We start from the raw sequence: 25,475 nt of genomic DNA, 5'->3' as shown, positions 1-25,475 counted from the left end.
TCACATGTAAAACCAATGATGATGACGATAATTTGCTTTATCCCTGGTTGCTCCTGCAAGTATCTATCACAAAAGATGACTAGATTGTCATTTCTACCCTTTTGTGCTTGTCAGTACTGTTAGTCCCTTTTGTTTGTTAGGATTCATTAAGTCACATACAAGATAGAAGATTTATTGTAAAAGGGTCTACTTTCTGTATACAGCCTTGTAGTCACATGAAATGTCTGATAAGCAACTTTACACTTGATGGCTGCTTTCATTTAGTTGCATCACTAACTTCCTTTGTCCTTGTAATCCATTGAAGATTTTTATGACCATTCTCAGTCATGTTTGGCCTCTTGTTGTTGTTGAAGGCTGATCATCATTCCTTTCTTACCTCTGACAATATAGCCTTGTGCACATGACCTTTGAGGCATACCTCGTGAAGTTTTGTCATTTTTCTTGGACCTTCTTTGCTTTGTACTGCTCGACATCTCTTCAGTCTTTTCTTCATCTAGATTATGGATTTTTCCTACCCTTTTTAAAATATATATATATCAAAAATATTGATATAAAACCAAAAATCAACTCAGCTCAAAAAAGCAAAAGCATTCTAATAGAATTCTAAACACACATTGTACACATGTCCCTAGGGGTTCATATATGGCTTTTGTCCTTGTACTCCTCTTGTAACTCTACTATGAGGGCATATAGTCTGAATTTTGTGACAAAATCATCTCAATCAAGCACAAAAATTCAGCTCTCTAATATTCATAATACTAGGTCCGCATTTAGAATGCCTCCTATGTGGAGTCCTCCTTAACGACAAGGTATCGCCAAGGGTATGTGTCGTGCTTGGGCAATTGAAACTTGTGCCTATGCAGGCCTTGTAGTGTAGCCCTATTATGCATACACAGTCAATGCATGGAAACATTGTTGTGCAAGATGTGGATATAAGCGATTTTCTTATTGGCATTTGCTAGCAAGGCTTCCTATTCTAATCCATGTGATGTTCTTTGAAGCTCTTGTGTCGTTTGCTTGATTGGAGGTTGTAGAGATGTTTTCAAGACTTACTTATCTGTTTGATGTTTCTGTAGAAACTCCAATTTAGCCTTGTGGTTGGTTCTTGTTTTTGACATTGCTCCTCAACAGTGGGTTCTCTTCTAACTGTATTGTAACCGTACGAGGAATTGAACGAATTCAAGCGGCGGTGCAATAACAGTAGTGTTATTGATTTCCTTTAGGACCCACTTCACTCTGATGACTGATTGTTTCATTGATGATGCTCGTTTGGGAACCCATTGTTTCATTGATGATGCTCGTTTGGGAACCCATACTTGTCCCTACTTTGTTTGTGTTTGAAGAGACTTCTTTGGGATCCACCTTGTCTTTGTCTTCAGTGCTTTTTGCTTCAGTCCTTGTAGGCTTGGTTGAGGACAAGATTCCAACTTTGGGAGTTGATACTTTAGGAGTTGACAATTTAACCGTTTTAGAATCCAAATGAACTCCCGATCTCTTTTTGCTTGAGTCTTTGGAACCCAAATTTGAGTTGCGAAAGCTTGCGACTTTGTGGGCTTCGACTATTTTTTTGCAGATCTTGAGATTTTTCATCAAACATCTTCATCTTCTTAATCCATACCTGCTTTTGGCCAATCTGGCTCTTTGGTATCTAGATTTGTCGAGCTTTTTGGTTCTGACTTGTTGTTCTTTTCTTTTGGCCTTCTTTGGTTGTGATGGAAGCTGCTAGTGATGGTGATGACCTGAGTTTTTTGGTAAGGAATGTCATAAGAATCATCATTGTTGCTACTATCCTCAGCAAGATTGCATTCTAGAACTTTCCCTTTGTGGTTTATCTTGTTATGGAAATTTATTGTCTGTTTGCTCTTGGATTGTTGTTTCTGGGATGACTTTGGTATCCACTTGATTAGAGCGTTGTTAGCTCATTGACATCGTTGTGTTCTTTTTGGTTGAGTCTTTTCTTCATGTATGGGAGCCACATATGAGGGTGCTTGTTGCAGCTGCATTTCCACCAAGGATTTTGGAATCCATTTTTGATGCAATTCATTTTTGTAGCAGTGACATTGTTTCCTGGGTCTTTGATCTGGACAATCATAAAACCGCATGTTAGTTAAAGTTTCGTTCTTGTCACCTACTGGGTCATCTGGATTTCCGTTGTTGGCATCTTCTTGAAGCTCCAAGTGTTCTACAAAGTCGTAGAACTCGTCCTCTTCTTCGTCTTTATTTTTTTGGATTACACTCACTGCATAGTAAGGAACGACATCATAGCCATTTTCTTCACAAAACTTTGTTGTTGGATCGTCTTGAATAGCGCAGACATCCAAAGTAGCCAAGATATGTTCCCATTCAAGTGGCTCTAATGCTTCCTTAGGAAAGGGTTCTAGGATATAATCCTTATTTTCAATTGCCCTTTATAGGATGCGTTCCTCTCGCTTTAAACTTCCACATTGCGAAGCTTGACACATCCACAATTTTTTAGGCTTACCCAACCATATGTTGGAAGTTCTGATCCTACTACAGTAGCCAAATCAAACTCTTCCATAAGTGTTCTCGTCACATCCCTATAACTATGGTCCTTCATATTTATCCTTGTTGTGGTTTCTATATGTCTCAAGGAGATATAGTCATATCCTCAATCTTGGACCATTTTCAGTTGTTTCATGAATGGTCTTCCTAGAATGATATCATAGTTGTTCTTCTTTCCAAAGTCAACAATAGCAAAGATTTACTCATATTCAATGCCACAAGAAGTAACAACTTCTTTTTCTAGCAGTCCTATGGGCCTTTCCATGTGCCCGTTTGCAAGATGCAGTTCCATCCTAGTAGCCCTCATTGCTGGTTTTCCCCATTTTTTCCAGACCTCTTTTGTTGCGATGGCAACACCAGCTCCACTGTCAAGGATTGCCATGGTTTTTACACCTTGGAATTCCACAAGAAGAGTGGTGTTTCCATCTTCTCCCTCATAGTACTTGCCTACCTTGTTTAACGGCACTGGCGTGGTGTTTAGCTGAGGCATCTTTGATTCCTTCCTCGATTTGAGTCATTAGTTTTTTAACACCAACTTATTTCTCTAGGCATTTTCCCACAATAGCCCACATGTTTGGTCTTATTCTAACCAACTCGGCTAACATTATCGTACAATTGACTGGTGTAGATAGATTATCTATCAACCCTAAACCCTAACATTATCATACAATTGACTGGTGTAGATAGAATATCTATCAACCCTTTTGAATTGATGACCCTGTTGGGAGACAGGGTCTATTACGGGACTGCAACAACCTCTGACTTGGCCTAGTACTCTCCTGTATAGGATGGTAGTCTTCTTAGTGAATGGGGTTGATTGTCCATAGACTTCACGGATCCTTTGTCTCCCCAATATGATTCCACTTCTAGATGTATTTGAGATCCAGCATCAAATTCCTCTATTGGTAGAAGAACACTCCTCTTCCATCACCCGTTTGGTTTACTCGTCTGCTTAGGAGATTGAGGAGAGAGAGATTGATCATTCAAGTCCCACTGTCAACCTTAGCGACGAGGAGGATGATTGTCATGATGATGACGATGATGAGATGGGAAATGACGAACTCGAAGATGATGAAACCAACACATCTACAAATGATGATTCAGTTTCTCTTTTTGTTGATTTAGGAGCCATGGATCTAAATTTAGATGATGCCACTTGTAGAGGTCTTATAAAAGATGAATCATAAACATTTTCTATATTTTATTCTATGAGAATTTTTTTGTCGTGTCGTCTCTCTCTCTCTCTCTCTCTCTCTCTCTCTCTCTTTTTGTGTGTGTGTGTGTGTGTGCACGTGCTAATTATGCTAATCATATATATATATATATATATATATATATATATATATATATATATATATATATATATATGATTAATTTAACAATTAAATATCTACCATGTTTTGTCCACTTTTTATGTAAAATATCATGCTCTACAAATTGGTTTTTGTAGAATAAAAAGAAGTACCCAAATTTGATTTTTTTACCTCCAAACCGTTGCGTGGTAATGGTAGAGGTAATACTCATGATTAAAAACATGATAATAATCGATGCACTAATATACACTGTTTAATTTACAAAAAAGACTCCTTTTTGCCCCCTCTCTCCTCTTTGGCCACCCCATTTTAGAATCTCTCACTAATAATCATGGTAAATGACAGGGATAAACTTTGAGAGGGTTTTATAGTGAATATATTACTACCTATTTGAAACCACATTGGAGTAGGCTGGAGTGGTGAAGAATGTACAAACTCTTGTCGATCATTCTAAATCTTCTTAACTCGTGTGATTAGCTATGTAAATTGGTTGACCAATCACTAAATGATGTCTTCCATTTAAAATTGGTCAAGTAGTATGCCACATTTTCTTAAACTACATGAGCTTGTACATTGAGATATCACTATAAAGAGAATAACTTATAAGAAAGTAAAGAAGCTAAGCTTTATCAAACAAGTATATCAACCTAGTAGATTATAGTATAAGTAGATGTTGTGACGATTGGTTCATGATGAAGAGATCTTAAACAAAAAAAATAAAATAAACACTACGATGGCGCATTACATACCGAATTTGAACCTATAGATACATAAAGAAAACAGACTCAACATCAAAGAAAACTTATATGTGCTTCTTAAATGTATATAATCAAATTAACCGAGAGATTACATGCCTTGAGATTCTGAGAAGATATAGCTAGTAGCAAAATTGAGAAGCAAGTCATATAATTCAAATCTATGTATCGCTATCGGTTTTTGTGAATGGGATCAATAGACTCTTCTAGGATTTTGGCATGGTCTTGTAGGATTTTGGCATGGTCTTGTACTAGAGATTTAGTTTGGACATTGACTTTGGCAACAAGCAAAGAATCCCTTGTAGAATCTTATACAATGTTTCTTGTGTATTACCATCTCAATTTTAAGGTGAATTGTAAAAGGAAAACCAGCAGTAGAAGAGGACTTACAATACCAATTAGCCTTACCTACAAGTTGCATATATTAAAAATTAAGTACTTACACATAATACAACAATGTCTTGGGAGATGATGGCGTGCATTAGACACACATGCATCAATGAATTAACATAAAAAGTGTATCAATAGAAAATAAACTTACAGAGCATCATTGAAAGTTCTATTTCTCAAAACATATAAACGTTTTAAAAGCACATAATGACAAGTTTGTTGAGGTCTAATTATCCTTGACAAGAGGGACTGATATTTTTATAAAAAAAACATGTTTGGCTTAATATGTACGTTCAAATTAATTGACTATGAGGGGGTAAAATTACTTTTAAGACTTGAGTAAAATAATTAGAGAATATAGCAAAAAAATATATTAGCCTGGCTTCAATGATGTGGGCCTGAACTACGTACAATTTTAGATAACCTAGTGCGTGCATCTACATGTTTAGCACATTTAGGAAGTGCATCTTCTAAGGATAAAATATGAAGCTAATAGTGTTTCTATTTGGAATGCCTACTAAGAGTAAACATCACGAAGAACATTGATGCCAACAAGGTTGTAAGCAAGCCAAGCTCCCAAAGCTTTGAGCAAAGCTTATGTGACAAGCTACAGATTTGCACCCTGCCACTTCACTACCAGCATCGATTATTGAATCAAACAACACTGGCCATCACGATAATCCATATTTATATGGTGCCATCTTCGGGGTGCACTATGTAATCATATTAACGCACCACGTGAGTCCAATAGGAAAAGTCTTTAAATGCAAACATTTTTGAAAACTAAACAAAAGTACATTAACAAAATGGATTTTCATATTTTATTTTGAAAAAGATTCCTAAAATAAGAGGTCATTTTATTCATTCATATATGTTAAAAAATGGGTTTTTAAATACTCCCCGGGATGCATGTTATATTGGGAGTTATTGGCATTGCACCCCCGAGAATGCCATGAAAGAGGACATGAGTATTATTCATTATATCAATTAGCCCACAAGCAAATCTATGAAACATAGATTACGTATAGCATAACTTGGTCCTCTCTAACGACAACAAAAGTAGGTGCCTCATCCTTGAAAAGAATAGTTGATATGTGATACGTTCGGCAATGCCATGTACATATTGACAAAATAAGATATCAACTTGTAGTCTATAATTAAAGAGGAGTAATGTATAGTCCAAAATTCCCATAAGTAATGCCACAAAGAGTAGGTGTTTTAACAACATTGGTAGCATCAAACTTTCCACCAAGTCTCTAAAGAAGAGTAATGTGTAGTCCCAAATTCCCATATGATCATATCCAAGATAAATAATGCCATGTTTTAACAACAATGGTAGCATCAAACTTTCCACCAAGTCCAAAACAGGTGGACATAGGCATATTCAAGCCCCATCACCCAAAGTGCTTCAAAGAGACATGCTCTGATACATTTTCCCTATTGACTTAAAGCCCTTCTGGACACCAATATGATGTGGAGAGGTAAAAAGTCGTGTTTTATAACCACATTCTCCCAAAATGCTCTTCGAAAATGTGTCTCCATCATTATCTTTTGTGATATTCGGCCATTGTGTCGACTGTTGTGTTTGCTTTTGCAAGTCTAGAAATCCTAAGTATGTGTTGTTCCTCTTCTTACAATTTAGGATGTGACATGGGCAAGTTATCTTGACAAAGCTATGAGAGTAATCAAGATGATCTCATCTTTTGATTATCATTGAGTATGGCTTACCGTTCTAGGTGCTTGATAAATTAAAAGGTATTTCGAATGGCTTCAAAAAAATTAAAAGGTATTCCTGATTCAAAGGTTCTCTTAACAACAATAAAAACGATGTGCTAATCTATAGTACATAGCAACGGGCAATGATGAAGCACGTAGATTTGCAACAATATTATCTATGAAGGACGTATACACATTTTGAGAGAAGAAGAAGAAGAAGAAAAAGAGAGTTTTAACATCGTAGGAAACTATCCCAAGAGACCTTAAAAATCTAGCCGATGAGGAGAGTTGAACTCAAAACCTGTTATTCAAGAGGGAAATGGCATAACCGATCTAGAGAGAGAGAGAGAGAGAGAGAGAGGACACTATCAAATGAAGAAAACGCTAAATGAAAAATAAAGGAGAAGAGAAACACCTCTTTATATGGATGCAAAATGTCTTTTGACTTTCCACTTTCCACTTTCATATGTCTTTTGACTTTCCACTTTCATATATCTTTTCATTTCCTAAACTTGCCCTTCACTTAGGCAGTTAATATGTTTTGAAAGAATTTTTATTTTTTTGAGATTGGGGAGACTAATAGGTGCTTGGTAAATTAAAATGATTGGTGTATTAATGCGCAATAGAATTAGATGTATGTAATGATGTAGCATATGCGTTAACAAGGAATATTTATGCAGCCAGCTACTTTCATGGAGAAGACGGCACAAAGACAATGCACAATGATTCTTGAAGGCGACCCAGACATAGCTATTGGACTGATAGAAGTTGGAAGGCGCAGTGATTTTTTGTTGTGGGAGATATGGGTGGAATTTCATTGAGAGAGAGAGAGAGAGAGAGAGAGAGAGAGAGAGAGAGAGAGAGATTGGAGGGCCAATGGATGTCATGCAGGAGCAATATGGGGGCTTGTGAGGTGGTAATTGGTAGAGAGAGAGAGAGAGAGAGAGAGAGAGAGAGATTATGCAGGCCCTAAAAGTGGACGCTTTGGATGGCAGGCATAAAGTCGACGTGCAACGAGCGTAACCTTTGAAAAAATTTAACCTTTGGAACAAATTAGACTTTGAAGATTTCTGTCGTTGAGTTGTGGTGGGTTCCCACCGCGTGAAAATCATCCCCCCTCCTTCTTCACATGTTCTCAAGGATGTGGAAACGTAAGCGACAGCTGGAGGAAAGAGTTCACCCTCTAGATCCAAAGAAAAGTACTAACCATGACCCCTCCAAAACCCGTGCACATTGAAAACTTTAAGTTTCCTATGTTATTTGTGCTATTTATTTTTTTCAAATATACGATATACTTTTTGTCTCGTGTGTCAATCTCCACTTCAATTTATTGGGTGGTTTTTTGGGCGCTCTAGTAAAAATACAAGTCATTGGTAATTTTGGGCACTAGTAGTGTAGTGAAGAAGACCTGCGGCATTTTGATTGTGAGTTACCTCAAGTAGTTCAGTTCTATGTTCCTCACCTCGGTGAGGACAATAGGCATGTCTTGATCATTAATATGAATGATATGCTTCTTGTCACCCATAACAAAAAAGAGGGACGAACCCTATTGGTGTCGACATGGTGCACTTTGGAATTGTGAAGCAGGACATCTTTGTGAAGCACTATGTGCACTACTTTGCAGAATGGTTTGTTCTTGGGGCTAGCCAAATTGCTAAAGTGTACGTTTGGAACACATGCAACGAGAGAGAACTGGAACAAAGATTAGAATTGTGCTTGCCTCAATCTCCTAGGTGATGGAGTGGGTGTAATCCAAGAGAGGCATGTAGTAAAAGCTCATGGCTTGTCAAACAAAAGTCTGAATAGATATTCTTTTTAAACTTGAGCACTTTTGGGAAAGAGTTTCCACAATTCAACAAGGGTAACACCCTCCTACTAAATGACAAATATTACAAATGCTGCTTGAATGACAAAGACTCCTATGTTATCTTTATTTCTCTAGAGGACTAGATAGAAGATCAATGGAGAAAATTTCCTACATCATGAGGTTTTCCATTTGTCTATGAATGGAAGATGTCAAAAAATTGATTGAAGACAGTCACTACCTGTGCACTAAATGTAAGAATAAATCAAGGGCAGTCTCAGTTAGCTGAAATGGTGAGGGAAAACACGTCAAGTGGGGGCAAAGTCCTACCTCAATAACCATGTTACAAGAGGCCTTCTAGTAGTGTCAGGACCTGTGATTCTCAATGGAAATCTCAAGAGCTAGATACCTATGACTATGTATGCAAATATCCATGATGGGTTTGATATTGTAACTCAAGATAGAGAATTTGACATTCCAAAATGTAAATGAATTTGAAATTGTATTGCAAAATTATACGTTGATTTGTAATGCAAAACCCGATTTGCTATTCAATGACTTTTTCCTTGTGCGTTACAAGTTGTCTGATTATAAGTTGGTTTCATATTTTTTTAGAGTTGTTTGTCTTTGTTGGGCTTTTGTAGGTGATTTAAAACCACCTATAAGTGGGAAGAAGTGTAAGTTGTACCACTTGTAAACTGGGGACCACCTGTAAGTGGTTCAGAAAGCTTTTGCAAGTGGTATATCAAATTAGAACTATCTGGATAAGAGTGTTCAATCAACCACATGTGAAGTGGGGACCACTTGCAAGTGGTGTATGAGATTAGAACTATCTCGATAAGAGTGTTCGATCCACTACATGTGAAATGGGGACCATTTGCAAGTGGTTGAGAATCTCTTGCAAGTGGTTAAGAACCATTCACAAGTGATTGAGAAACCCTTTGCGAGTGGTGTATTAGAACTATCTGGATAAGAGTGTTCAATCAACCACATGTGAACTAGGGACCACTTGCAAGTGGTTGAGAATCACCTGCAAGTGGTTGAGAACCATTCACGAGTGATTGAGAAAGCCTTTGCAAGTGGTGTATGAGATTAGACTTATTTGTTTAAGAGTGTTCTGGCAACCACATGTAAATTGGGGACCACTTGCAAGTGGTTGAGAAAGCTCTTGCAAGTGGTCTTTGAGATTAGGATTATGTGTATAAGAGTGTTCTGGAAACCACTTCTAAAAGGTTTCAAGGACCAATTACAACCTGTATGAACAACCTACAAGTAGTTCAAAGCACTTGCAAGTGGATGTCAATTTTTGTATCTGGACCATCCATCTAAAAGTGTAGGTTTTGAGTGGCTATAAGTACTTGGATGGATCAAAAATCTTTAGCTATAGGGTTAGAAACATAGGCTTTTGTGAGTAAAAGATGCAACAAAGGGGTACCTAACTATACCTCAAGAGTATAGTGTGTTCTAATAAGGCATGGTATCAGAATGCATGCTATTGTAGGTTTTCTCATACACAGTATCACTCAAGATGTATACATTAGGGTCATCTTTCTCAAGATACAAGGAAAAATTAAGGCATCTAACCATGTGTGAGTACATGGAAGCATGAGGTCTATCATCTAATAGCATGTATTGATCGGAGCGTCCCTTGCCTTTATCGTAAAAGTGCCCCTCAACATAGTAAGAGTTCTTCTTGATCCGACTGTCCCATGCATACTTTTGAGTCGCGATTGATAGCCTCTTTTCCGTGCAACACATCAGTATATAAAAATCAGAGTCTTCTTTTGCAGTGCTGACTGGTGCATCAATCTCCTTGTCGCTTGAAACATCATCTTCATCTTTGTTAGCCTCTGTTGGTAGAATCTTCAAATACCGTTGTGATTCTATGTGTGTTTTGTTTGCACATCTTCTCCATTGACCATGCACACAAGCATGACAGAAGCAAGACAAGTTTCTACACATCAGTGAAGTTGTATATGTAGAAAAGAAACCATTCACACAATGCAAGGAATGTGATCCACTCACTAGCATGCAATCCCATTGTATATCTCTTGGCACATCACCAACCTTGATTTCCCATAAGACCCTATCAACTTTATTCCCAGATGACCAACAACCTTTCCTATTGTTCATTATGGTGAGGTAATTTACCACAATTTCTGCATTATCAAGGGGGTGTCCATCCACCTTCAACTGCTCATGGGTCAATGCCCTCTTTATGACTTCTCCAGCACCGTCATATTCACCTTTTCCATGACCTGACCCAAAATAGTTGTGCATCATCTCGAGCCCAATAAGCTAAGAAAACGTGGCAACAACGTAGAAAGGCCGTCATGCTTTGAATTGTGATGTTGCACCATTTGACCATACCCGGTGTTTCTTCAAACAAAAACCTCGGTCCTTCAATCACTGGTCATGCAATAGAAAGCAATGTTGCACAAACAATGTGTCATGCACATTGTCATCAGATATATAGAAATGGATAATTGTTTGGATGTCACCCATTCTCAAATGTGCATAGTAGATGTGGACCAAAATGCTCACCTGGTTAGAATCCCAATGCATGGATTGGATCTCATTTTTAATTTTAAAACTATAATTTTGAGCAAAGTCCACCACATAGACTCTCGTAAGCATCCTATGAACTCCTTAGGAAACTTTGTTCGGGTGTGCACTGGTGGGCATGAAGCCGGGTCACAAATACCTACAAAGAAAGAGCTTAAAGCATTTACATGCATCCATAACAACCACAAACAAGGGCTCAATGTATGAAGACAACAAAACATTATAACACACCTAGCTCAAGAGAAGGCTCCATCATGTGTGCATAGAAGAGAGAGAGAGAGAGAGAGAGAGAGAGAGAGAGAGAGAGAGAGTTATGGAGAATAAATGTGGACACACAAAAAACATGTGAAAATAAGGAGAGAAAGGGGATGCTCTCTGTAAAACACAAGCATCAAAGCAGGGGAGAGAGAGGGAGAGCCTGGCTCAATGTCTGCAGACCATGTCCAAAAAGGAGTGGGCATTCAAAAATGCGCCCCCCTCCTTTTCTAATTCCCTTTTCATTAGTGACTCAAATGAGTTCCCTTCCCCCAAAATCATGATTGATTCCATGAGTTCCCTCCCCCCAAAAACACTTGAAAAAGGAGTGTCCAAGAATGCCCTTGTGGACCACCAATACATGTTTTCACCCCGGAACTAAGAATGAAAATCTTGGTTGGTGGATTGATAAGATATAGATGACAAATAGAAGAGAAGTTAAAATTGATTCACAATGATATTAGGGTACAAAAAAATAAAGATAATCATTCAACTCTCACAATTGCCTAGAAAAACTAAGTTATCATGCCTCCTTGGGTGATGCACATTGGATACTACCGTGTAGAGTCCATTTTCATGCCGTTGGAAAGGGGGAAGGAAGTACACACCTAGAACACAACGAAATTCCTCATTACAACTCAGGGTAAACACAACATCCCAATCCATTGAGATTCACCTTTAAAATCCACAAAATTTCACTTGTACAAACTTGTTTTGCTACACCAACATGCACACCATATGCTTTACCAAAAGCTCCACCACCTATCAAAGACCCATGCCTCTATTCCACACCGTTGATCACACAAAACATCTCCCTCTCTCTCTCTCTCTCTCTCTCTCTCTCTCTCTCTCACACACACACACACACACACACACACACACATATTGCATAAACGGACTTTAGTTTGGAATTGCACTCAACCATACCGCAACTTGCAACACAAGCAAAGAGCACGATTAGAAGAAGGGAGGGGGCACCGAGAATGGGGAAGTGGTGAATTTCTTCTTGCAAGAGCTTACAATAGTTTCATGGCTTACACAGGGGAAAAACTTCTCTCACCTGCTCTCCAAAACTCACTAGCCAAAAAGCCCTTTAAACTTTATAATTCTCCCTCTTATAGGGGGTTACATTAAAAAAAACAAAAAGAGGGGTTTTTTCTCGACTTGTGCAGATGTTGAGCTCCATTTGACTTTTTTGATCCACCCCACATCCACTTTGATTTGAACTTTTAGTATACTCGATAGCATGTTGAAAGCTCGATAGCACCCTCGATTCGCCCACATGTGAAGCACCTCAAGGGGCCCTCTTTGGCTGTCACGGTGTTGTGACAACCCAAAGAGAGAGCACCTATCCTCAATAAAAGAGGGTTGGCCGTGGTCGTGGGACCACTACCCCATAGGACTTCCACATATGCACCACCTGAGAGGTGCCGCCCAATGGCCGCCAGCACCCTCAAAAACCACCATGGTCGGCGGTGCGCATGCACACACAACGCCCAGGCAAGACAGGGCTGCCTACGGCCATAGCCACACGCCACAAGAGGACTCCCTCTCTCTCACTTCATTGCCAATGGAGGATGCTCGCCCTTGGTCAAATACCCTGCCCTCCTTCCCTACGTACCCACGTGTGGGTTTATGGGCCTGCCACTTGGCGGCCCTCCCTTGACTGCACCCTCTAGGGGCTCCCAACCTCAAAAAAAACCTCCCCAACACCATATAAAAGAGCCTTTTTTCCGCCTACTTCTTCTGCCCACTGATTATTGCCCCGAGCTTCGATCATCAAGCTATCGAGCCTTGGTGAAAATCCCAATCCCCAGCTTTAGTCCATATGAATTCCAACATGATTTGATCTCCCTGGGTCCACCAACCGATGTGACCAAAAAAACCAAAAAATCCATCTGGCAACTTCCTTCCACCTCTTGACACCGAATTTTGACTTCAATATCCTAGCCTTCGGGACTCCATGAACAATATATCAATGTAATCTAACCCTATATAGTGCATATGAAATTCTAGAACCTGATCGAGGCCCAAAAATTCCCAGTAGGCACATTTCCCAAAGTAGGCAAATCGCCTCAACATCGGCCCCCGTCAAATATTTGATTTGACCATATCTTTCTTTTTAGAGCTTCGATTGACAATCCGAGAAGACGGGCATGCTCCATAACTTGCAGCTCTCCAATCTTATTTGTTGATACTAGCTATGGCCACATGTTCCCATCTATCCTACCCATCGGAGATCTACAAAACCTTCTAAATTTGAACTTCAATATCTTTCACACCGGGGCTCTATTTGAGGAGCCATCTAGACTGGCTTCTAGAGCACTTTGAACACTAAATTCCGAGGCACTAGAATGGCACTTCAGACACCTCAACTTTCCTCCCCAATTGGCTTTTCTTGGTGCCTTTTTGGCCCAAAAAACCGCATTATGTATGCATTTCCACCAACCGTTGGCTCCCTAGGCCTTACATACCAGCTTTAACACTTGGCCTCACACTTGTAGGCACCCTTTGCACTGCCGACACTACTTCTAGCTCGGACCAACTTTGCTTGCACCATCATTGCCCACCCCCTTGTTGTACATTGATGTTCAACCAAAAGCAGCTTTATTGAATTTCAAACCTGCAACACTTTGCAAACACTCAAGCACACTAAAAAAGCACCACCATATGTACAATATGTACAAAATTGTATGTCCATAACCCTCCTGGCCACAATTTGTTTTACATCAAGCACCAAACTTCTATCAAAGTACAGCTTTAGCCGTACCCCGTTCACCCTGTTTCTAAGTAGCTTGCCATTTGCTCTCATCAGTTGATAGGTCCCATTTGGAAAAGCTTTATGTACCCTGTATGGACCTGTACTTCTTCTTGAACTTCTTTTGGAAAGTAAAATCCAAGTAGCTCTCGTAATTCATCACCAAATCTCCTTCTTCTATCTTCTTGTCAAGCAAGCTTTTGTTAAACTTAGCAATCTGCTTCTCTCGTTGCTTCACATAATAGTCCACTGTCGCCTCCCTGTTCATATGCAAAGCTTCGAGATTGACATTCAATCTTGCAGCATCCCTTGTTGTGTGGAATTGACTCGCCATATCCCTTTTAAATCAAATGTGCTGGCAGCACCACCTCCTTAACATAGACCAACTCAAATGGAGTAAAATTGGACGCCACTTTGTAGGACGTCATGTACGCCCATAAACATTTCTTGAGATTCACTTCCCACAGCATCTTTATGATTTGACCATTTGCACTCTCCACCAAACTATTGCATTAAGGATGATAAAATGAAGAGAATTGGTACTGAATACCCAGTTTCTCCACCAAAGCCTTCATAAGCTTGCTTGTAAATCCATGTCCTCTATCTGACACAAGCACCTATGGTACTCCAAAATGACAACAAATGTTATGAGCCACAACATGAGCATTTACCTCCTTCACATCTTTGGCTTCTACCCAATTGGTAAGGTAGTCAATCACCACCACAATGTATTTCTTCCCACTTTTCGACTTTGGGAGTGGACCAATGGCATCCAAACCCCATTTTTCAAGAGCATTCTGGGCAACATTAGCCCCCATTGACTCGGCTATCAACCTTCTCTCACCCATAGTGTGGCATTCATGGCAGGTTTTGCACCAGTAGTGCACATGACATACCACCGAAGGGCACAAAAACCCTATCCTTAAAATTCAAAACAAAACCTAGTCTTTACCCTGATGTCCACTTTCCTCATGATATTGTTGCTGCACTATACCGATTTAATCTTTATAAAGAACCCTCCGTAGCACTTCATCCCGTCCATAGGTCATAAGATCCTCTTTTATTAATGTAAATTTGTGAGACTTATGCAATATCCTCCGGTTTTGCAGCTTGACCAACCTTTCTGAACGTTGGCATGTGCTCAAAAATTCCTCAATCTCCTTTAAAGTCTCACGGCTTGCATAAGTGGCCGGGGCCACATATATACATGTAACTTGCACTTGTACTTTGCTGCTTGCAAGCTGATCCACTTCTTGGTTGTGCTCCCTTTTAACATGCTTGAATTGAACTTCTGCAAAAAACTTCAGCAACTTCTTAATGGCATAGAACCAATGCTTCAAAGAATCCCATTTCACCTACCATTGGCCTAATAGTTTCTTGATGACCAATAAGGCATGCCCTCTACCACCAACCTAGAAATGCCAAACTCTACGCACTGCTTCAATCCCATGTGCAGAGTGAGATACTCCGCCTCATTATTGGTATGAACATCTTCCAAGTCGTAAGCCTTCAAAAATATCACTTTGTCATGTGGATCCCATATCACCACACCTCCACCTGCTTTCTGTACCACCCTCCTATACGTACCATCAAACCACATGGTAGAAACTCCCACTAAATTAAATTTGGTTCCTCCTTAGCTTCATCTCATACCACCCTGGGATAGATTGGCAAATCAACGACCTTATTGACCAAAATATCTGCCAAGTGAGACCAACTCGTATGGTCGACCTTGAACTCAAACTCAAATTCCTGTAACTCTATCACCCATTTCATGATCCACTTCCCTAGCTTTAAGTGCAGCACCACTTTAGGAAACAAATTGTTAATTGTCAATACAATAAACTTTCATACAATGAGATACACCTTGAACTTCCTGCAGGCAAAATCTAAGGCCATGACCCACTGCTCTGCTTCGGTGTAGGTCGCCTCTCCAAGACTTATTACCCTGCTTTCAAAATAGATTGTCTTATAGATACTCCCCACATTTTGCAGCAATACCGTCCCAATTGCCACCGTGCCTACCATCATGGCAACATAAAGTCATCTTCTTGATTGGGCGGACACACCATTGTCAGCTAACACAATATTTCCTTCACCCTGTAAAAAGCTTCTTGAGCTTGTTTATCCCATTCAAAATCATGAACCTGCTCCTCCCTCTTTTGAAGGGGATATACATATTGCGAAAGCATCCAAGAAAACCTCGACAGATACTTCAACATGTGCACCAATGATGCCAAACCCTGAGCACTAGAAGGAGACTCCATCAGAACTAGAGCCTTAACCTTTTTCGGATCCGCCTCAATTCCATTATGTGACACCTCATGGCCCAATAATGATGCTCAAGGTTGTGCTAGCTTGCACTTCTTGGGGTTCAATTGGCCTCCTTCTTCATCAAGCCTTTGAAAACATAGTCGCAACTTCAACAAATGATCCACCCTTGAGCTATAGCAACCTACGTCCTCCATGAAAACCTTAATGAACTTGCCCAAGTAGGAACCAAATACCCTGTTCATCCAATCCTAAAAGGTGGCATAGGCATTCACCAACCCAAATGGCATCCTGTGGTAGGAAAAAATATCCCCATGGAGATATAAATGTCGTCTTCAGTTGGTCTCCAAAAGCAATCCCTATCTGAAAGTATCTTGAAAACCCACCCATGATAGAGTACCTCTCATGGCCAGCAACTTGATTTACGATCTCATCCTGAAACGGCAACAAGTAGTGGTTTCTTTTGGTCGCCGCATTCAGCAATTTGTAGTTGACGCACATACCCCATTTTCCATTCTTCTTAGGAGTGATAACCAATGGGGAAACCCACTCAGACTCTTTTACGGGGTATATAATACCTGCATCCAGCATTTGATTAATCTCCTACCAAAGGACTTCCTTTTGAATTTCACCCAATCTCCTTAGCTTTTGCTCTTTAGGCTTGTACGCTTCCTTGTAATATGGAAGGCTTAAAAATATGGAGTACCTTGACAACCTCTTTGTGGAGTAGATGGGAGTGGATCACTATTATAGAGATCTTCCCAAATTCTTGCTCAATCTATCATTGTGCACTTTGCCTTGTATTTTCTATGATTTTGAGGCAGGAAATTATGGTTGTTTGGATACATTACCTTACGCAAGGCATCTGGCCTCTCCATCACCAATGATGGCTCGCAAGTCGAACAAGAATTTTGGCCCGATGTGGAGAACCTAGCACTATATTGTTAGAGAAAATCTCTACTCTTCAAATAATAAAGAGCAAGAGGAATGAACACAACATACCGAAAATATCTCTTAGTCTAAGATAGTCATGAATAGTCCACATGAGAATACCCCTCACTATGGCCTCTCTCCTCTCCTTATTAGGAAGTGATAGATCCACAATGGAGATGCCCTTCCATAACTCCTCCAACTCCTTGATGAGGGGCTCAATGTAGACATCAATATTTTCCACTTTGTACTTCCCTGGCATAAGCAAAGAATCCTACAAAACAGAAATCTCACTACCATGGTGGACAACATGGCATCCAAGGATGCATAAACTTCCTCCTTCACTACCTAGGTTTTTAAAAACTTCAAATATATTGGGTTTTTTCTACTCTATTCACATGAATTTCATCTGGATACTTATTACTCATTTCACTAAACTACTGAATAGAGAAAACTAACTTTATATTATGGCATCTTTACACGTAAGTCCCCCGACTTAACAATCTAAAGAGAAACTTCTCAATTATGATGTTTCATAGGGAACATAAGTATGGTTTAAGAAGAGAGTGTTATTCTAACCCTTCTAACTCAACTTTTTAGGTTCCTAGCATCATCATTAGCCTACAATGAACCTAGCTATAACATATTGGCCACTTTCAATAATATGGTATAAGAGAGTCCATAATAGAGTCCTAGATGGATAATTTCAATTTTACTTTTCTATGTTCAAGTTGTTGAATCACACTCACTCTTACCACTTGGTTGTTTATTTAACAACTCCTTGGCATAATTCACCTCTTTTAAATGAATAGGGATTCTTTTTGCAACACCAGATGAAAACCTAAGTTTAATTATTGATTAGTCTTAATTGACCTAAATAGCCTAGCTATAAAGATAATTTGGTCCTTAATTATGGCTCAATCCCTATACTTGGTCTGAATCAACCACTTTTTTTTTAGCATATCATAAATTGCACCCTAATTTTTATAGGTTGCTTATATATAGTCTTTCTTTTTGTTGCTTTGGATGATAAAAAAGTTTATAAGCAGACACATTGTTTTGAATACCTAATAAACCCACGATAGGATATGGAATTCTGCTTTATCATGCCATGTCTAAAATACTATATAGAATAGTACACATGCACTGTGAAGCGAGTAATTTGTAGCTTTTACAACTAGACAAAAATTATAGTCCCATACAATTTTCAAGATTGCAATCAACTAACACTACAAGAGGCTATTCATATTAGCGACGCTCACACAGCGACGCTCAAAAAAAAATTCCCGACGTCGCTATGAGCGTCGCAAATTTCTTTGTAAATTTGCGACGCTCATAGCGACGCCGATTGGGCTAAAAAAATAACAGAGCGCGCCCAAAAACTCAGATCTCAGATCTGAGTTTTTCGGCGCCCTCAAGCAAGGAGCAGGTAACGCTCCCCCTCTCTCTCTCTCTCTCTCTCTCTCTCTCTCTCTCTCTTTTTCTTCTCCACACACACACACACACACACACACACACACACACACGAGGAGAGGAAGGAGAGCCAGGTATGCTCCTCACTCTCATGTTCCCTTCCCCTCTTTCTCTCTCCCTCTCTCTCTCACACACACACACATACACACACACATAGTGTTTTTGAGAGAGAGAGAGAGAGAGAGAGAGAGAGAGAGAGTACAAACATAAACAAAAACGCACACACACATACATAAACAAAGAATGCACACACACATTGAGAGAGGAAAAGAGAGAGAGAGCATGCATAAACAAAAAACGCACGCATTGAGAGAGGAAAAGAGAGAGAGAACATGCATAAACAAAAAACGCACACATTGAGAGAGGAAAAGAGAGAGAAAACATGCATACGATCCAAAAAAACGCACACACATTGAGAGAGAAAGAGAGAGAAACTAATTTAACGTCGTAGGAAACTAATTAAAATTAAAAGACCTAAAGATCTAGCCAACGAGGAGTTGAACTCAAGACCTATTATTCAAGAGGGAAATGGCATAACCAATCTATCATACTTGGCATGGGTGATAGAAAGGTTATACCATTTATCTCTTTTTATTGGCACACACATCCACACACGCGCACACACACAAGAAGAAGAAGAGAGTTATAACGTCGTAGGAAACTATCCTAAAAGACGTTAAAGATTAGGTTAGATGTAGACTTACGTTAAATTAGATTTAGGTTTATTTAAGTTAAATTAGATTAGATTTAGGTTTATTTTTAATTAGATTTACGTTTATTTACGCTAGATTTAGATTTACGTTATATTAGATTAGATTTAGGTCTCCATAGACTGCGATGCCTGCATGAAGCGGGTGAAGAAAGCCCTCAATGGAATATAGGGTATTACTGCCTTCACTCATGGTGGGCTCCGTCGATCCAAAAGTACTGGTGAAATGTCTTCAGAAGATAGGGAAGAAGGTGGATCTTCAGGACGGCAAGAGTCACTACATCCCCGACACAATGACCATCTAGACAACCTCTAGTCATTCAACAGCAACTTCAAAGTTAGTAACAAGAGCAAGAACGGTCTAAAGGGCCAATTGCTGTCGTCAGATGTGGATGGAGATGAGGCAGCGTCACCGCCGGAAGTTAACTCTCACATCTTTAGTGATGAGAATGCCAACTCTTGCCGAGTTATGTGAAAAATTATGTGTTAAATCAGTTTTAAGGTTCTTATAATCCCTGTTAGTTTAGTTCTTTGTTTTTAATATAACATAATTTACGTTAGATTTAGATTTATGTTATATTAGATTAGACTTAGGTTTATTTAGGTTTACCCACACACACACACACACACACACACACACACACACACACACACACACAAAAGAAGAAGAGAGTTTTAACGTCGTAGGAAACTATCCCAAAAGACGTTAAAGATTAGGTTAGATGTAGACTTACGTTAAATTAGATTTAGGTTTATTTTTAGTTAAATTTACGTTTATTTAGATTTACGTTTATTTAGATTTACGCTTATTTACGGTAGATCGAGTCCACGCAAGAATTACTTACGGTTTAGGGTTTAGAGTTAGACGAACAGTGAAAACATCTACTGTGAAAAGATGTTAAGATGTTGTGAAGTGCTACAGCTAGAGAAGAGGCAAAGGGGTTTTGTCCACTACATACAGTATCATGTAGACATGGGTCTGTAGATTTCTTGTACCCACAAATATAGGTATTGACCAATAAAGACGAGATTATAACCCGGTGGTTCTGATCTCCGTGCACCTCTAGACCGAGGTGTGCGGGGATTGGACATGACTAGAGAATGTGAGGTAGAGAGAGAGAGAGAGAGAGAGAGAGAGAGAGAGAGAGAGAGATAAGACGAAGAATGCCAATAGAATATTAAATTTGTTGTCCAGGTTATAAGATTTTTATCCTCATTATGAGTAGTGACGAGGATGTGGGACCGTCCAACCGAAACACCTATCTCTCAACGAGGGTCTTATGTCCTTGTAATCAATGCAAGCATGCTGTGCGACGGACAAGACGTGTTTCTTTGCAGCACGTTCGCGAATTTGACGAGTTCGATCCATCTATTATAGATCGAGTTGTTGCCAATTATAACTCGTCGGACTCTGACGCTGACCAATAAGCAGCAATCTTGCAACCCAATAGACGTGTTCGCAGGCGCTTTGGTCAAGCAGCATATGTGAGGCCACAAGATGTAGCCTCTGACAGCTCGGGGGATGATCATGCAGAGCACATTCCCAACGAGGCAATGTTTGAGCCCGAGATTGATGAAATGATCGAGACGATCATGGATTCAGAAAGGCTTATCTATGATAATATGAAAAGTGAAGCCGATACGCCATTGTATAATGGAGCACGTATGTCTAAATTGAAAGCACTCCTGGTTCTTCTCAACATGCAGGCAAAGTTTGGATGGAGTGACACTAGCGTCACATCGCTTTTCAGGTGATCTATTACAATTAGTTTACTTTAATAAAACTCTAAATGTATAATGATCTGATAGATTTTTACACGACTGTATCGTATTTTTATATTGTGTAGATTGCTTAAAGAGCACATACTACCAGCTGACAATGTGATGCCAGATTCCCGAGATGAAGCAAGAAAGATTTTGCGAAACTTGGGGATGGATTACAATTCTATCCAGGCTTGTCCTAATGACTGCATTCTTTTCAGAGGGGAATACATAGACATGGAGAAGTGTCCGAAATGTGATTCCAAAAGATATCGAGTAGATCTCCACGGGACAAAAATTCCACAAAAGGTTTTGCGACATTTTCCTCTGCTTCCTCGCATCAAGCATTTCTTCGAATGTAAGTCCATGGCCGCCCTAGCATCATGGCATGAGGAGAATAAATCTTTGGATGGTGTGCTACGAATTCCTGCAGATTGCGCAGCCTGGAAACATATAGATGGAACATGGTCGGATTTTGCCAGGGAAGCTCGAAATTTGCGCTTAGGCCTGGCTATGGATGGCGTAAATCCATTTGGTCAAAGATGAACATCTTACAGTGTATGGCCCGTTGTCATCGTCAACTACAACATTCCCCCGTGGTTGACTATGAAGAAGGGGCACCTATGGCTAAGCTTGATTGTGCCAGGGCGATATAAAGTGGGGAATATGGATGTGTATCTTCGTCCACTATTGGAAGAGCTACAACAATTGTGGATTGGCATAGAGGTGGTGGATATGAGCCGACACAAAGGACGACGGAATGCTTTGATCAGAGGCATTCTAATGTGGACCATGCATGACTATCCCGGGCTAACAGAATGCTCAGGTGATCTATTGACACTCCTCACTCAGACACTGTAAATCTTTTTTTTTCCCATAGTTGATCTATTATCATGTGTATACATGCAGGGCTTCAAACAAGCGGATACAGAGCATGTGTCACATGTGGACCTAGACTGAATGCACATAGGGCGTCCTCACTGAAGAAGCAAATCTACGAAGGTCATCAAGCGTATCTTCCAGAGAATCATGTGTTACGCGACGGATTTTTGGGAAGAGAGCCACCAAGGATGTCTGCACAAGCATGGTTAGAGCAGAAGGAGATGTGCGATGACGGATTGCCTCCAGGGATGAAGAGACTATCTCTATGGTACGAGTTACCATACTGGCCCCGACTCATTATCAATCACTTGCTCGATCCAATGCACATATTCAAGAATGTGGGTAATCTACTATGGGACCATCTAACCGGTAAGAAAGATACTTTGGGAGCCAGAGTTGACCTTAGAAATGTGGATCGTATGGAGCAATATTGGCCGCAAACAGCGTCTGATGGATCGATAAAACTCCCTAAAGCACCATGGATTTTCACAAGAGCCCAAGAACGCAAAGTAAAAGAGACCATTCGATCTTTGCGGACCCCCACTGGCGTAATGCACTCGCTCCGAACGTGTTTTACTAAAGAAGGAAAGCTTACCGGTTTGAAGTCACACGATTGGCATAAAATGTGTCAGGTACGTTCATAGTGGACTTTAATATCATTGCATAAAATGTGGACTTTAATATCATTGCTGCACATACTTTACAGTTTATTTTACCGGTTGCCATTGAGGGATGTTTGTCTCTCGACATCCGTAACACAATCTACAAACTTGCAAAGCTGGTGCAATGGATCTCACAAAAGGAGATCAACGTAGACTCCATACCATTCGCCAAACTAAATGCTGCGGAGCTTGTGTGCATGTTTGAGAAACATTTTCCTACTACCATGCTAACCATTCAGGTGCATCTTCTTGTTCACATAGTTGATGAGGTGGAAATAGCTAGCACAGTTCATTCCAGATGGATGTTCTTCTTAGAACGTTTCATGAAAACGCTTAAGGGATATGTGCGTCAAAAGGCACGTCCGGAGGGTAGCATGGCAGAAGGTTGGTTGGTATTAGAGTCCGTAGTGTACATTGGAGAGTGGCTAGACGGATTTGATAAAGCCCGGGACACGCTATGGCGAACCATAGATGATGAGCGCATATCTGGGATTGTCATGTGCAATCTCGGTGTTGAGAAGAAGATGACGGAAGATCTAGAGGCTAAAATCAACCAATTTTGCATGCTTCACAATCCAGTGATGCAAAAGTGGATTTCACAATATGAGGATGCAAAGCAAGAGCGACAAAGGGCACGAATCGAGTGGAGACGGGGAAGACGACCACCGATGCACTATCCGACGGTTCTAGAGAGCCTACCAACCTTCATGAGCTTAAGATGGTTGCACAACCAATTGAAAAGCGCACAACAATGCGGTGACGAAGTGACTGAGGAAGAGTGGGAGTACTCTCGGGGTTGCGCGACCAAGGTAAGTTTGCAATGTACGACATGCTAGTGACTTTATTTCTAAACGTTTGAACGGCCACTCATAATCTTTGTTCGTTGTAGTATAAGTCATACACAGCAACATGGTGTAAAGGTCGACATTTTAGGGTGGAACGAATCGACAAAAAGCGTTTTACTCAAGATTGTGGAATCATGGCAAAATTTGAACAGTTTAGTCGACGACATTCCTCTGATGCAGATCCTGTGGTGGCGGAACTCACTTACTTCGGCACGCTACAAGAGATTTTGAGGATCGATTACAGAGGATTTTTTGTCGACTTGTTCGACGTGCAATGGTTCAAGATAATCATGGAGGGTGGCAACACTACTGTGCGTAGAGGAGAGTCTGGTTTTCTTGAGGTGGATTCTACTAAGAAATGGACTGACCTAAGAGACACTTTCGTACTACCAGAGCATTGTGAACAAGTAAGTATGTAAATAGTTAACATCCCCCTTTTACAAGTTATGTGCTTGAAAGCTCTCATGTAAGTTATGTGGCTCTGGCAGGTAATATTTCATCCTACAAAGTCTACATCAAACTGGTGGTACGTCATAGAGGTAGCCCCTCGTAGTGCAAGGACGTATGAAGGCTACCATGTGCCAATCACAACGGCATCAATGGAGGAGATCAGAGAAGATGCTCAATCAGAAGACGCTGCGGTGGTGCCAGACGAGCATCAAGATACTACTACTCTATATGGGGTGCATGCAGAGGAGCTACAAAATGAAACAGAGGATATGTGTTTAAATGGAGAGCTCTATATAGATATAGGAAGTTATGCTGAGTTATGCGAGGATGAGAGAGAGATCTCTTAAAGCCACAAATATTGTATTTGAACAATTTTGCTTCGGGTTGTAAAAGCTCTGGCTCTCTAAGTACCTTCCATGGCGCTCACATATTTTGATTGAAAATTCTGAGTTTTCGACTTGCCTCTTCTATCACTCAATTCATTGCGTCATTGTATTTATATGCGTCATTACGTCATTGTATTTAATGGTCTTTGCGTCATTGTCTACTCTATTCATTCAATATTAAGTTTAAATATTCGTGTGTTTAATGCAGGTATGGATGATGAGGAGTTTCTTTCTTCTTTGTCACCGCAGCAAAGACAGTGGTACGTGGAGCGTCATCGCTCTGGCGCATCATCGCGCGTTCCTACTCCATCGGCATCTCCCTCTATTTCGGAGCATTCGGCGCGCTCCGAAGCTTCGACGTCGACGAGACGAGCTTCACACTCGTCTAGACACCGGCGCTCTAGTGGTGGCGGTGGCGGTTATTGTGGGGATTCCGCCACCGATGCCTCCACACCGCCTCGTATTCGACGAGGCTCTTTACCCTCCCCTTCTTTGCCCGCCCCCACACGAGCCACAGCATCGCCATCTACGCCAGGTTTTGCACGGCTGACTGTTCCTAGCAGCTACACACCTCTACCTACTCCGCCAAGGGCCACCCCACTCGACACTCCTCGCTTCGGGGCCCAGACGGCGGTGGAGACACCTGACGTCCGTACCCCCATCGACACGCCGCTAGAGACCCCTGCCGGGACACCCAGGTTCACGCGTCACCGGCCAGAGGGCTTGCCTTACTCCGTCGACTTCAGCGGCGGCATCATCATGGATGATGACGGCAAGAAGGTGATCTCGCGCATGCGTGGTCTTTGCTCTCAGCTGTTTAGACACTACATACTAAACAAATGGAGTGAAGTACCAAGTGATTTAAAAAACAGAGTCATCAGCATACTTCATGATGAGTTTCCCGTTCCAACACGGGATCAGCGCTTCAATGAAGACCTGATGAAGATTCGAATGCGCGAATACTGCAAACACAAGCGTTCCGAAGTGCAAAAAGCAATCAAGCATGGGTGGAACAGGCCAGATTGGC

The sequence above is a fragment of the Adiantum capillus-veneris genome, chromosome 4 (genome assembly GCF_014529385.1).
Source record: "Adiantum capillus-veneris isolate H3 chromosome 4, ASM1452938v2, whole genome shotgun sequence".
Classification (NCBI taxonomy): domain Eukaryota; kingdom Viridiplantae; phylum Streptophyta; class Polypodiopsida; order Polypodiales; family Pteridaceae; genus Adiantum; species Adiantum capillus-veneris.
This window is presented reverse-complemented; position numbering follows the sequence as displayed.